The following is a 13,224-nucleotide window of genomic DNA, read 5'->3' as shown; positions in this document are numbered from 1 at the left end:
CGATTTGGGCGGCTTTCACACGAATAGCTTCCTTCAAATCGTCCAGTGTACGGAGCCTATGCGCATACATACGTGCCTTCAGGTTTCCCACAATATTTAATCACACATGGTCAAATCAGGGGACCGATGCGGCCAAGGAATGTCAGAAAATCTAGAAATAAGGTGGTCACCAAAGAGATGACGAAGAACGCCCATTGATGCTCTGACAGTTTGGGCCGCCGCCCGATCTTGCTGTAACCACACACGTAGAATATACTCTTTACTCTTTACTCTTTTACTTGTTTCAGTCATTTGACTGCGGCCATGCTGGAGCACCGCCTTTTAGTCGAGCAAATCGACCCCAGGACTTATTTTTTGGAAGCCTAGTACTTATTCTATCGGTCCCTTTTGCCGAACCGCTCTGTTACGGGGACGTAAACACACCAGCATCGGTTGTCAAGCGATGTTGGGGGGACAAACACAGACACAAACATATACACACACATACACATATATATATACATATATACGACGGGCTTCTTTCAGTTTCCGTCTACCAAATCCACTCACAAGGCTTTGGTCGGCCCGAGGCTATAGTAGAATACACTTGCCCAAGGTGCCACGCAGTGGGACTGAACCCAGAACCATTTGGTTGGTAAGAAAGCTACTTACCACACAGCCACTCCTGCGCCTATATGTATACATTTTCGTCGGAATTCAGGCACAAAGAAGTTGTTTATCATCTCGATGTAACGCTCGGAGTTCACAGTAAAAACATTACCATTATTTTCTTTGAAAATGTAGGGACTAACGGCGGCAGCTTTTCCAAAAACCCACCAGATTTTCACCTTTGGGCTGTGAAGTGGTTTTTCATGGAGTTATCTCGGATTTTCAAGCTTTCAGCAGCGACAGTTCTGTTGAATCACCATGTCATTAAGATGAAAGTGAGCATCATTACTCGTTAACAAAATGAGTTTGTCATTTGCCTCAAAAATTGCTTCCGCTGTGCATAGTCCCATGGTTTCAATTGGTGCCCAATGACCAATGTGCACGGGTGGAAATGCATGGCTTCATACAAAATACGCCTTACCGATCGATGACCGTTCGTGGCGCCCCCACCAATCTTCTATTCATTAGTGTACCTCGTGTACGAAGTGCATTCGTCCAATGTAAGATTGTATTACTCGTGGGACCAGCCTGATTTCGGTGAATGTTGAAGTGATGCCGAAACGCACGCTAATCTGCTGTGACAGACTCCTTAGTCTTTGCCATGGGAAAGCGCACGATGCTCTATCGTGCAGAGCGCCATGGCTTTACTTGAAAAGCAAATAAAATGTTAAGACACCACGGACCGAATGGTACCTGTCGTATATATGTCCTTCCTCCTTGGGCTGAGTAATAGTCATTTCAAAAAGGTCCATTTTCCCAACCCCACCCCGTAACGAATTATATCTTGATAAAGAAATGTCATTGATAACAAACTTGCTCTAAAAACGCTGAATTTTTCATGAATGAATATCTGTCTCTAATTTCGTATTTTTTTTTTTTTTTTTACTTTTATTCCATACATTTTGTGTAATATTATGCTGCTTATTTAGGTTTGTGTTTATTTTATTTCATTTTATTTTACTGCAGTAAACAAGAAGGCGGAATTGAATTTAACAAAGTGATTTTGTGATGGAAATGTAGTTTGTTATTTATAGTTTATAACTGATTACAGACAACTCCCTCATATGAATACATGTGAAATTGATAGTCAAAATGTACATTAACTGTAAATTTTTCAACTGCCTAACGATAAAAGAAAATACGTCTTCAAAGTAATTTACTTTGATCTCTTTCCTGGCAAAACAACAATTCTTAGATACAGAAGGAAAATCAAAGAATCTGAATCATAGAAATCTATCCTTAGGGCTGGAAATATTCTCTAGAACATTGCCAAAACGATTTCATATCAACTGGTAAAAAGCCAATACTAAATTATTTTCGAAAATCTCTGAGAAATAAAGATTGTCTTTATCTCTTTGAAATGTTCTCAAAATACACTGATTTGAAATAGCACATAGTTTATAATTTGAAATCTTGGCTGTTACAAAATATATCCTGTATATGATTGTATTGTGTAAATCCCAATATTTGCTGTTCATCAACCGTGTATTTTTTACCTATATATATTGTTCACCATTTACTCGGGATGCATGATACATTTATCTTCCAGAGTATATTTTTGTTAGAATATATTTAGTTCAACTAAGATACCATATTTACATTGGAGTAAATTAAATATTAGATTCTGGTATATCAGAGAAAATGTTTTTTATCATATAAAAGGTATGCATGATGAATATGATATAAAGGGATATATAAACCCGATACGGCACTCTTTGATTGCAGTTTGTTACAAATGTCTATGGCCCTTCAATTTGAATTTAGAATATTTCACAAAACAGGTGATAATCTTTCAGTTATAGTTTTTCTGCTACCATTTTGTGATGCACCGAATTTCCTCTTCGGTATTGTTAAATGTATTGTTTAAAGTAGATTCATGGTGGATGTGGATTAAGGTGTGAGCCTTATATGATTACTGTTATCTTATCCAAATAATTATTTGGTGATTTGGCTCATTCCATAAACCGACACGCTCTCCCGGGTGACACAACAAATCTTGATCATATGTTGAATTACGTTAAGATAGCTGTAACAATATAAGGTTAACAACTGAACCAAATCTATCACGAATCGGCTTCTTTTGTCATGACAGCTAAATTGATGGCTTTTGTCTTATTTGCTCCTGTAACCAGCCTAAAAACCTTCTGCGTCGATCTTGTAACCCCTCCTAGATAATTTAGATATAATTCATCAAGGCAACAAATTTCAGTCTCTTCCTTTATTCCTCAACAAGGATTTTCTAATGGATAGAGGGTTCTGATAAATCACGCCACTCAAATATTTCTGAGATATGTTCCAAGTTAACGTAATCAATTGTGATCTGCCGGTTTCTGGCAACTCCGTCGCTTTCGCAAATCAACATTTAGTTCTCTGCTTTTTGTCTTGACTAACACGTTGCAGAAGATGCTCCTAGCAGTTGATATCAACTTCTGTTGACGAGATGATTTAGCCCCTTGCTACACTAATTCACCTCCAACTGGTTAATCCTACTACAAATGTTCGCTATATTGTTCAGAGCAGCTTCAATGCACCAGCGGTAACTACACCAACCTAAAGCCTTTGAAGAGGCTAGACGAATATGCTCCAACTTCCCTTCTTGCAGGGAAAGGAAGCAAGGTAGTAACTCCAGTTTCACCAAGAAAAGCAATAGTACATACCTCAGAAAATCATTTGTGATAATACTGAAACCGAAAACGGTATTAATACGTAACATTTGAGATGCACTTATTTTTTCAAACATGTAAACGCAATGGGACTTCTGTACATGGATTTTGGTATATACATCAGCAGCGATATTCGATCGTTATCAATAATTTACTTATCACCATGTTTTATTTCCTTGTATTTTGCCATTATATACACTACTGTTTTGTCTTTCTTAATCCTTGCACGACTTGTCTTCATTTATAACTTGTAGTATTTCTCTTTGCATATCGAGAGAGAATTCCTATACACGCAGGCGGAATGTACATAATTTCATTAAATAATGTATTTTCTTATATTTCAGAGCAACATACAAATTTACAGATGCGAACGGCTTACATACAATGCAGTTACTGCATTACTTGCTCTGATTACATAATGAAAAGAAGATACCACTAGTAGTGATGTCTAAATTAATTGGCTTAAACGATCGTGCATCGTACAATATATATAAATGTACTTAAATGCATCTATAAAATTATCCGTTCTATATTCCTGTATATTGGATTTTTAAAAATATTAATGGAAATAGTTTGATGCGTAAAAGACAGAACACAGTGGCTTAGATTTTGAAATTTAATCTCACATTCCAACTTAAAGCTGTCAACATGTTTTTTCATACATAACATATAATTCATTGTGAACTACTTAACATTTTGTGGATATATCGTTAATAATTAAATAAATATATGACATGTCTTAAATTTATATCTAAACAAAAGTGTACTCTCACCTATATATTTTACATATCATTATTACTTGATAAATCTGAGAGTATTCTTGAAAAACTGAGATCACGTGAAGATGATATAGAAGGCAATTTAGGAAAATAAATTAACTCATGGATATGTATTGATTAAAAATGACATCATTGAATTAATCAACTGTAATTGGGAATTCTTCATTTGACAAGTTAAATGCACTTAATTTCTCAACATCTGAATGTGTGAACACGCGTTTCGTGTATGTATTTATACGCTTTGGTAATTTCCCCTTCTAGCAGTGATTCAAATCAAGATATGCTTCAGATTGCACCAGAAATTTCATTAACAATCGTCTGAGTACAAATACTTGAGTGTCAACTTAATGTTAGCAAGAAATCATCTTTGATTGAATCAATACTAAGCGATATCTGCACCATTTTGCAAAGAATTTAATATTCTCAGATTCTGGTGATAATGCTTAGCAATTTCAGCACACATGAACACTTTCAGTCGGCATTAAATTAATATAGAATAATACAAGTTACTTCGAACGTAACATGATTACACATTTCGTAGGCAGTATCGATATGAAATAGATACGCTGTTATCGTACAGAATATCACCGAGGTCGATTGTAATTATCAAAATAGGATATATCATACTTTTAAACACCAATTGCTAGCCAATGCATTATAGTAATGGAACATATACAATTTATTATGAGATTTATTTGTATTAAGTCATTATCGAGTTATCGGTGGCCCATTTTCAGCGTTCGTTTTTATTCCCTCACACATATGTGTGCATACTGATAATTTATATTAATATCACTGGTAAACGTTTACTTCAAGGTGCAAAAGAGTTGCTACACATATAATCGTCACTAATTGTGACTGAGTGTACTGAGAACACCTATACTGCAAGCAAGAGTTAAAACGCATAATGCTGCGTGAAACACTTATTTATATACATTGACAGGGGAGATAAGCACCAGAAAGTAAAAAAATCTCCTACACCGTAACTTTAGACTTGTGTCAAGGAAGGTCCCCTGTAAGTACTGGATGGAGGCCGATCAAAATCCCGTTTGGGAAGCAAGGTGGGTTTATACTGAAACCACAAGTTAGATCCAAATTTCAGAAACACAATGAACTGTGAAAAAGTTTCTAAACGACACTACGCTTTGTAAATGTGCATCAAAGTTTAAGATTAACAGGCAAAAACGGGAACGTTCCCATCATCGGCATTTTAGCAAAGTGTTGGTGAAGATAATATTATGATGGCAGACACTTCCTCTCGGTGATATGCAGCGTGCTTGAATATCTGGAAATTTTGAATCGAAATTCTTAATCGCAGAACTGCATCTGCGTCCACTAGAAATGATACCGAAATCTTCTTCAGTTCACTCGATTGATAATATAATGCTAGATATTGGATTTCTGAAATTATTTAAGGTAGAGAGATGCTGGGAACACCGTTTGCTATTTGTTTTTGCTATCAAAGCTAATGTGGATTTAAATGAAAGCAACTACTGCGATAAAAGTCTTACATACATGCATAACCAATCATATTTATTGCCATTTTATAAAGTAATTTATTCTCGTGTATTTTTTTTCTATTTAATATATCCGAATTTCAGATTAATCGCAGAATAGATGAAGTTGAGTAAATCGTCAAATCAATTTGCAATGATTATTAGTAGTAAATACATTCGAACTATATTCACAACTCCTAAAAAAACGGCAGTTTATACATACTTTATTGCCGGTTTGTGTAGGTAATATGGTAAAGACATTATCAGTCTTCAGTCTTAGCTTTGAAAACTTTTGCCTGATGTACACAGTTAAAAGTACTATACATGTACTACATTTTCTATAAATGAGAGACATTAGCATAAGTAGCATGGAAGAATAATAGGGAATATAATAAATTGTAAAATTTCTTTATTAATATTAATATATGTTCCTATATGTCGTATGTGTCTAGTTTTCCATATTCATATAATTTTAATTAGATTTCGTTAACGATTTATAAAATAGTACATCACTAGACTATATACTTTTGACATGAATCTACGTGACACTTTCCATTGCTGCCGCTTAAATTACTATTTTAAATGTAAGAAACAGCAAAAACAATGAGAAACTGTCTATGTTTACAACTCCATTAAAGCAATTGATCAACGGATATGTAATATAAAATGTTCATAAAATGGAATAAATTAATTTTTGAAAGGAGAATGCTATAACTAGTTTCCTAGAAATGTATTGTTTCACTATATTATATATGTGGACATATTCCCTTTATCTTTAAAAATCATCTAGACTTGTACATCTTTATAAAATATAGAGAATGAAATAATTATTGTCCCTTGTATTTTAGCAGATAGGCATTCGTCTGTTACTCCAATTATTCTGACAATCCTCGTCTTTCGATTCACAAATCATTTGAATATAAGGATTTGAATTTATGAAATCCTTCTCTCCACAAATTAGAGATTCTCTGGAACGACATTACGGTAGAATGTTCGCTTAATATACGAAAAAAATTATTTTTGGTAACATAATATGGAAAATATCGTATGATTTAAATAAATATTTAAATAATTAGTATAACACATAATTAAAAAATAACACGTCCGTTATCAAAATGTCTATGAAACGAAATCAATACTCTCTACATAAACATGTACGCTTGCACCCGGTTGGTATAAGAATCATTATAATAATTTCAATTAAACTTCAATTGCAGAGTAGTTTTAGGAGATATTTGCGAAGTGTTGTATTACTCTTGAATACTGTCCTGATGTCATATGGGCCGCATATATTTTGTTTCTTTCTGCAGAGGCCTTTCACATAGGGTAGACAGACTGTAGACAGTTTATTAGCTTCATCCTATCTTTTCTTCATAAGATTCAGAGTTCGATTCTAGGCAGTGACCTGAAAAAAAAAAAAATAAAAATAAAAATAATAATAATAATAATAACAACAACATCGAAAAATACCTTAGGAATGAATACCCAGGTTCAAAATTCCTCCAAGACACCTGATGAAGGCTGGAGTGTATATCAGCCGCAAACAAACAAGATGAGAACAAATATACGTCAAGTGTAAATAATGTACATAATTCCTCATTTCATAGAACTGTTGTCCAGACAGATTTGGCACACTCATCGCTAAGAACATTTCAAGCGTCACAATACCCTGATTGGTATGAAACATAGTATATCCTACAGTAAATTATTCAACGTGCACTATCACATTTTCTAAGTTGTTGAAGATGATCGGGTGGAGAATTGTGTGTTGGTCCAATAGCCATATAAAAGCCATTCCGCTATGTTACGGAGTTCGCTTTATGACGTGTAGACTTACGGCAGACATAAATTTACTGACATAGGAATCGTTGCAAATTACAGGAATACTGTGGTGGTTGATGTCTGTACTCTCATGTGTCATAAAAATACCACCAAGACGTTGTAGGTACAAAACCGTAGTCCCTTGCATGAATGAGTCATTGTGATTCTAGTATCGGTCGATAGCACCAAAATTCAGTCATTTATTCGGGATGTGAGCTTATTCTTTATGATGCTAACAAGAGTTTGCTTTGCAGAGGTGTGTGCCGCTATATCAGAAATCTAATGTTGCTCTATTCTAATGTTCTTCCATTCGAAATTTGTTAGTTATTTCTTTTAAATCTTTTCTGAATAGAGATGAAACTGACGTATTTTTCTTCAGTACTGATTTAAATATTAGAATTGTTAATATACGTGATTAATACAGCAATTAGATTTTACATTTATCTTTAATTCAAATTAGATTTTCACTCTCCTTTAACTACAATTCAATGCTGACAAAGTAAATTAAACATACACATATACGCAAACATACACAAACTAAATCCTCGCATTAACTGCAAATAATATATAAATATAAGGCTGTCAACTTTCTTTCATCTAAAATTTTGTTAGATATACGCTGCAGAAGTCTACTGAAATTATCTAGTGAAAAGGATATTCTACAAAGGATATTGTGAAAGTAAAAGAGCCCCCCCCCCCGAAAAAAACAATAAATAAATAAATAAAATAACGTTAACAGAAGCCAACAGACGAAGTTGAATATTTATAAACAGTGTTTATATTCTACTCAACAACGTACTGTTACTGTATTCACTGACTAATTACATGTTTGTGAAGAGACCCCAAAAATTAATAGAATCAAACAATGGATACAGCCGAGGTACAATTAACTCTAAATTGATGATACTGCGTATGATTGATATGATTTACAACACTGTTATCATATATTCAAATACTTCGTTTTGACCTATACTGCCGTGTGGTATAAATCAAGTAACGCATATATACTTGTGTTATTATATAACACACACACGCGCACGCACACATATGTATATATATATATATATATGTATCTCTCTCTCTCTCTCTTTCTCTGCATACATATATATATATATATATATATATATATATATATATATATATATATATATGACAAATGAACAAAAATTATGTTATAATTTCTTGTTCGTTTACCATTTATTTAATTATTATCTCTCCCTTTACTCGACTAACGCTTCTTTCTGAAGTTTACGTATACCACAGAGTTCAAGGTCAACATGTGCCAAACGCTTTCACTCTGCGTTCTTTAGCTCCGTCAACATATCAGCAGTTCCGATACTATTTCATCAGACTTAGTATTGGGTACTGCCTCGAGGTTATTAGTATGCCTGAGTGAAATATTAAAATATGTATACGCATATATTCTTTTGCGTTAGATTTGCAAGATTTTTGATGTGAAATCCTGTTAAAATGTAATTTGTTGTATCTTGGGAGAATAATATGTTTATAAATAAACACTGATTTTATATATCTTCTGTTATTAGACGAATAGTTAAACATTTAAACAGTTATATTATAATAATAGCAGATGCATCCGTCCTTTGGGCGTTGTAATTTATTATAACGGTGCACTTCTGTGGGTGGTTTAAGTTGAATTAGCCCACAGTTAGAAGGCGTTTCAAGCTGATAAACGTAAAATGTATAATTACCATTTTCGTTAGCAGTTTATGATACGGTATTAAGCAACGTAGGTAATGAATAATAAATGAAAGTATATAAAATAAGGTCGCAATTTCAGTAGGCATTAGGGATCCTATATCTTACTTGAAGCGTTTTATATCATGTACTTATTTTTCTCGTAATGCCTGAAACAACCGCATTGAAGTTTTTTCAATGAACGTCATGTATGATAAAGGAAAGCAAACATTTATAACAAACACACAACTAAAATAGTGATATGTTCAAAAATAAGTGTCAGAGCATGCTTATGAGCGAACAGCGTCAAATAAGAAGGGTCATCGAAGGTAATGTACTGTTAACAGCAATCTGGGAAATGAAGCAAAATAGAAATGAAATGCTTGCAGGAAGTCTGATTAGTAACGGCTACAGTTTGGCGTAGATGTGAAGATCGCAGTAGAGGAATAACTACTGTAGAGCGGCTTTGTAGACGGCTTCAGGCGCATAAATGAATATGTTGTATGGATGATCAGCTCTGGAACAACTGACGTCGAACTATCCATGTGAAAGGCACGACGTTCGAAGGTCCAATCCGACAACTTTCAGCAACTGAACTTGTGCTTTGTTAATTGTCATGGCGAAGCTGAGTTTGAGAGGGAACTGAAGTCTAAAATTCTGACTGCCTCCTTTTTCTCAATACACAGTATTTGTATAACACTTCAAACACTGTGTGTATATGTTTATACACTCACACACGCATACACACACACACACACACAAGCGCACACACACACACAAGCGCGCGCACACACACACACACACACACACACACACGCATAAATATATATGTGCATGAAATCAGGGGTTATATTTTTCCATATGACCTTTTGTACAGCCGTCGATCTGGCTCGCTTCATTAATTGAAATATTGCCGATTACGTAGCAAGAATTAATCCTTGTAAATGAAATCGTGTTTCTAATTACACCGTAGTCATTGACTCGCTTATAATAACACCATAATTTGATCTTCAAATGAGAACAGAACCGTATATAATGCAAAATGATCAACTGGTCTATACATGTAAGTTTATTTATGGAGATACCATACATATTCTTGCAGGGCCCAATATGTTTAACAACAATCGCCCTAACCTTGCTTTATGTAACCGTCGAAATAAATCACTGTCTCCAATATACAAAAAGTGCTTAAGGAAAACAATGTCTAAATGCTTATTACTGCCCTTACTAAAGCACTTTCGTATATAGATGCATCATCTTCTGCCTTTAAGCTTCTTTCAGAAATCTTACACTAAGCAATTTCCATCGGAGCATTTTCTGTTTACTAATCTAGGATAAAGCAGTCATTATTGCTTATACGGTGAACAATTTGGAGATCCTTGAAACTGATTACAACCTGGATATATTTAAAAAGCGAAGCTCCCAATTATTTTTTGGTGCACCACGACGTCTCTGTAATTTCTATGTTTTATTTTTAAACTGCATTTCCTGACAAATTCATTTCGTTCATTGTATTTCTTGAAACGTTCAATTTACACTGAGAAATCATTGACTTTACTTTTTGTAATAAATAGTGTGTTATTAGTAGTGTGATAATTTTGTTTATGAATTTGAATGAATGAATAAGTTGCTTATATTGAGTTCTGAAATATACAGTCTGTCAAACCTGATCATGCTATTTCAATACCATCTGATATAGTTATATCACATTTGTATATGCAAGAGGGGAAATGTAAATGTTTATGTTATATTAAGCTATTAAGGGATCTATGTTGTATGGAAATATGCTGCTGGATTTTTGCCTTTTTTCCATTTAAAGGTATTAAGTATACGTCTGTAAATTTCAATCTATATTTATATATGACGCTTTTATTGATTTTAAGATGTATCAGTGTTCCTTACATCGCTTTACAATATTTTCCTACTGGTGCAGTGTAATGAAATGTTATGGATTGTTCCGTGCCTGTTTGCTTAGGTCGTCTTCATTTAAACTGATAATATAATGGGTGACAACACTGTTTATAAATATTCAACTTCGTCTGTTGGCTTCTGTTAACGTTATTTTATTTATTTATTTATTGTTTTTTTTTCGGGGGGGGGGGTTCTTTTACTTTCACAATATCCTTTGTAGAATATCCTTTTCACTATACGAAAATGCGTAGTGAGATTTCTTCCAACTTACCCTCGGAGGTCAAATGCCGCTGTTATCGACTTGCCTTTCATCATTCGAGGTTGATAAAATGAATATCAGTTGATCACCAGAGTCGATGTAATCAATTTATCCCCTCCCCAGATCTTGCTGGTCCTTGTCCAAAATATGAAACCAATAATTGTGTTACATTTATATTTATGCATTTTATATTGCACTTTCAGTTATATCTATTGGTATATTTCTGTATAAAGTGGAATACGTTTCCTATAATCTAGAGCTTTACCTCGAGTTATTGTATTTATATACATACATACATACATACACACACACACATACGCATATAAACATATACATGCATATATATATATAATATAATAATAATAACAATAATAATAATAATAATAATAATAATAATAATAATAATAATAATAATAATAATAATAATAATAATAATAGGGGAAGACAGAGAGAGGGATGGAGATAGATATGTAAGCAGTCGAAAAAATAAAATAAATAAAAAGACGCAAGAGAATTGTACCATTGAATGTGTGTAAAAAAATAAGAATAGAATCATTATAGGTGTATGTGTGTAATTCTTGAAAAGTGCAAATAATCAGAAGCAAATATATGAAGCTAATCGATTTAGGAGGTAGTTTTTGAAAGGCATTACGACTGGAAGTAGTATCACACTTATAATAATGACAGAATTTCTGCAGAAAGAAAAAATAATTTGAAAAATATTGAAACAGATTCAAAGAGGACAGATAAGTTACTCATAAAAGTTTTGAAAACGAAAATATGAATAATTCTGTGCATTATCTTACACTCACACACACAAACACACACAGACGCGCGCGCTCACACACACACAGGTGAGCGCATGTATGTGTGTGTGTAGGTGCTTGCGTGTATATGTGTGTGTGTGTGTGTGTGTACCTCTGTGTGTTAGCGAGAGTATTGTTTATTGAAAACGGAGAGAAAATTAAGGTGAAGAATAAAGAAAACATAGACTGAACCAATCGATTCAACATTCCAAATATCTATGATACTTCCATTCATATATTGACAACTAAAATATAGAGACTAAAGCTTCAAGCAAGAAAGACATTGTTTTTCATGATGTATGAAGGATAGAACTACAAAGAGGAAAATTCCACGTCAACATTTACGGTGAACTGATGTCTAAAGAAATGCTAGAAGATATATCTATGCAATAGGAAACGTTCGGAAATTAGTAAGTATCTTAATAAGATTGCAAAAAAGAATGAGTATTGTCTATAGTTTGGTACCATATTTTTGGGACCGCACACACACACACACACATATATATATATATATATATATATATATATATATATATATATATATATATATATATATATATATATACAACTGCACGCATATATGCATACGATATAAATAAAAAGATACAGAAAAGAAGTTAATGATAGAGGAGACTGATATATATGTCTCTCTCTCTCTCTATCTATCTATCTATCTATATATCTATCTATCTATCTATCTATCTATCTATCTATCTATATACATATCTATATATTATACACACATATATGTATATATCTAAGTATATGCATGTGTATAGTATATGTGTGTGTATATGTGTACAAGCACGCATGCACACTCTCATGTCTGTGTGGAATTGTGGAAGATAAAAGGAGAGAGAATATCTGTCTGTAGAAAGAGTGGTAATCAGATAATCAGATAAGTGATATAGTGATATGCCGAAAGCTATAGAATATGTCTTCTAATTTATTACACTAAATTTTGTAGTGACTGAGTGCATAGGCTTATTAATTTTACTCTCTTTCTGTTTTTTTGCGTAGAATTGCAAAATATCTTTATTCGAAAGAGGCATGTTATCAGAACTTAGCCAAACCGGAAATTAAAAACAGAAGGAATCGTATAGACGAATGGATATATATATATATACATATATATATATATATATA

Source organism: Octopus bimaculoides, chromosome 2 (genome assembly GCF_001194135.2).
Source record: "Octopus bimaculoides isolate UCB-OBI-ISO-001 chromosome 2, ASM119413v2, whole genome shotgun sequence".
In the NCBI taxonomy this organism is placed as follows: Eukaryota; Metazoa; Mollusca; class Cephalopoda; order Octopoda; family Octopodidae; genus Octopus; species Octopus bimaculoides.
This window is presented reverse-complemented; position numbering follows the sequence as displayed.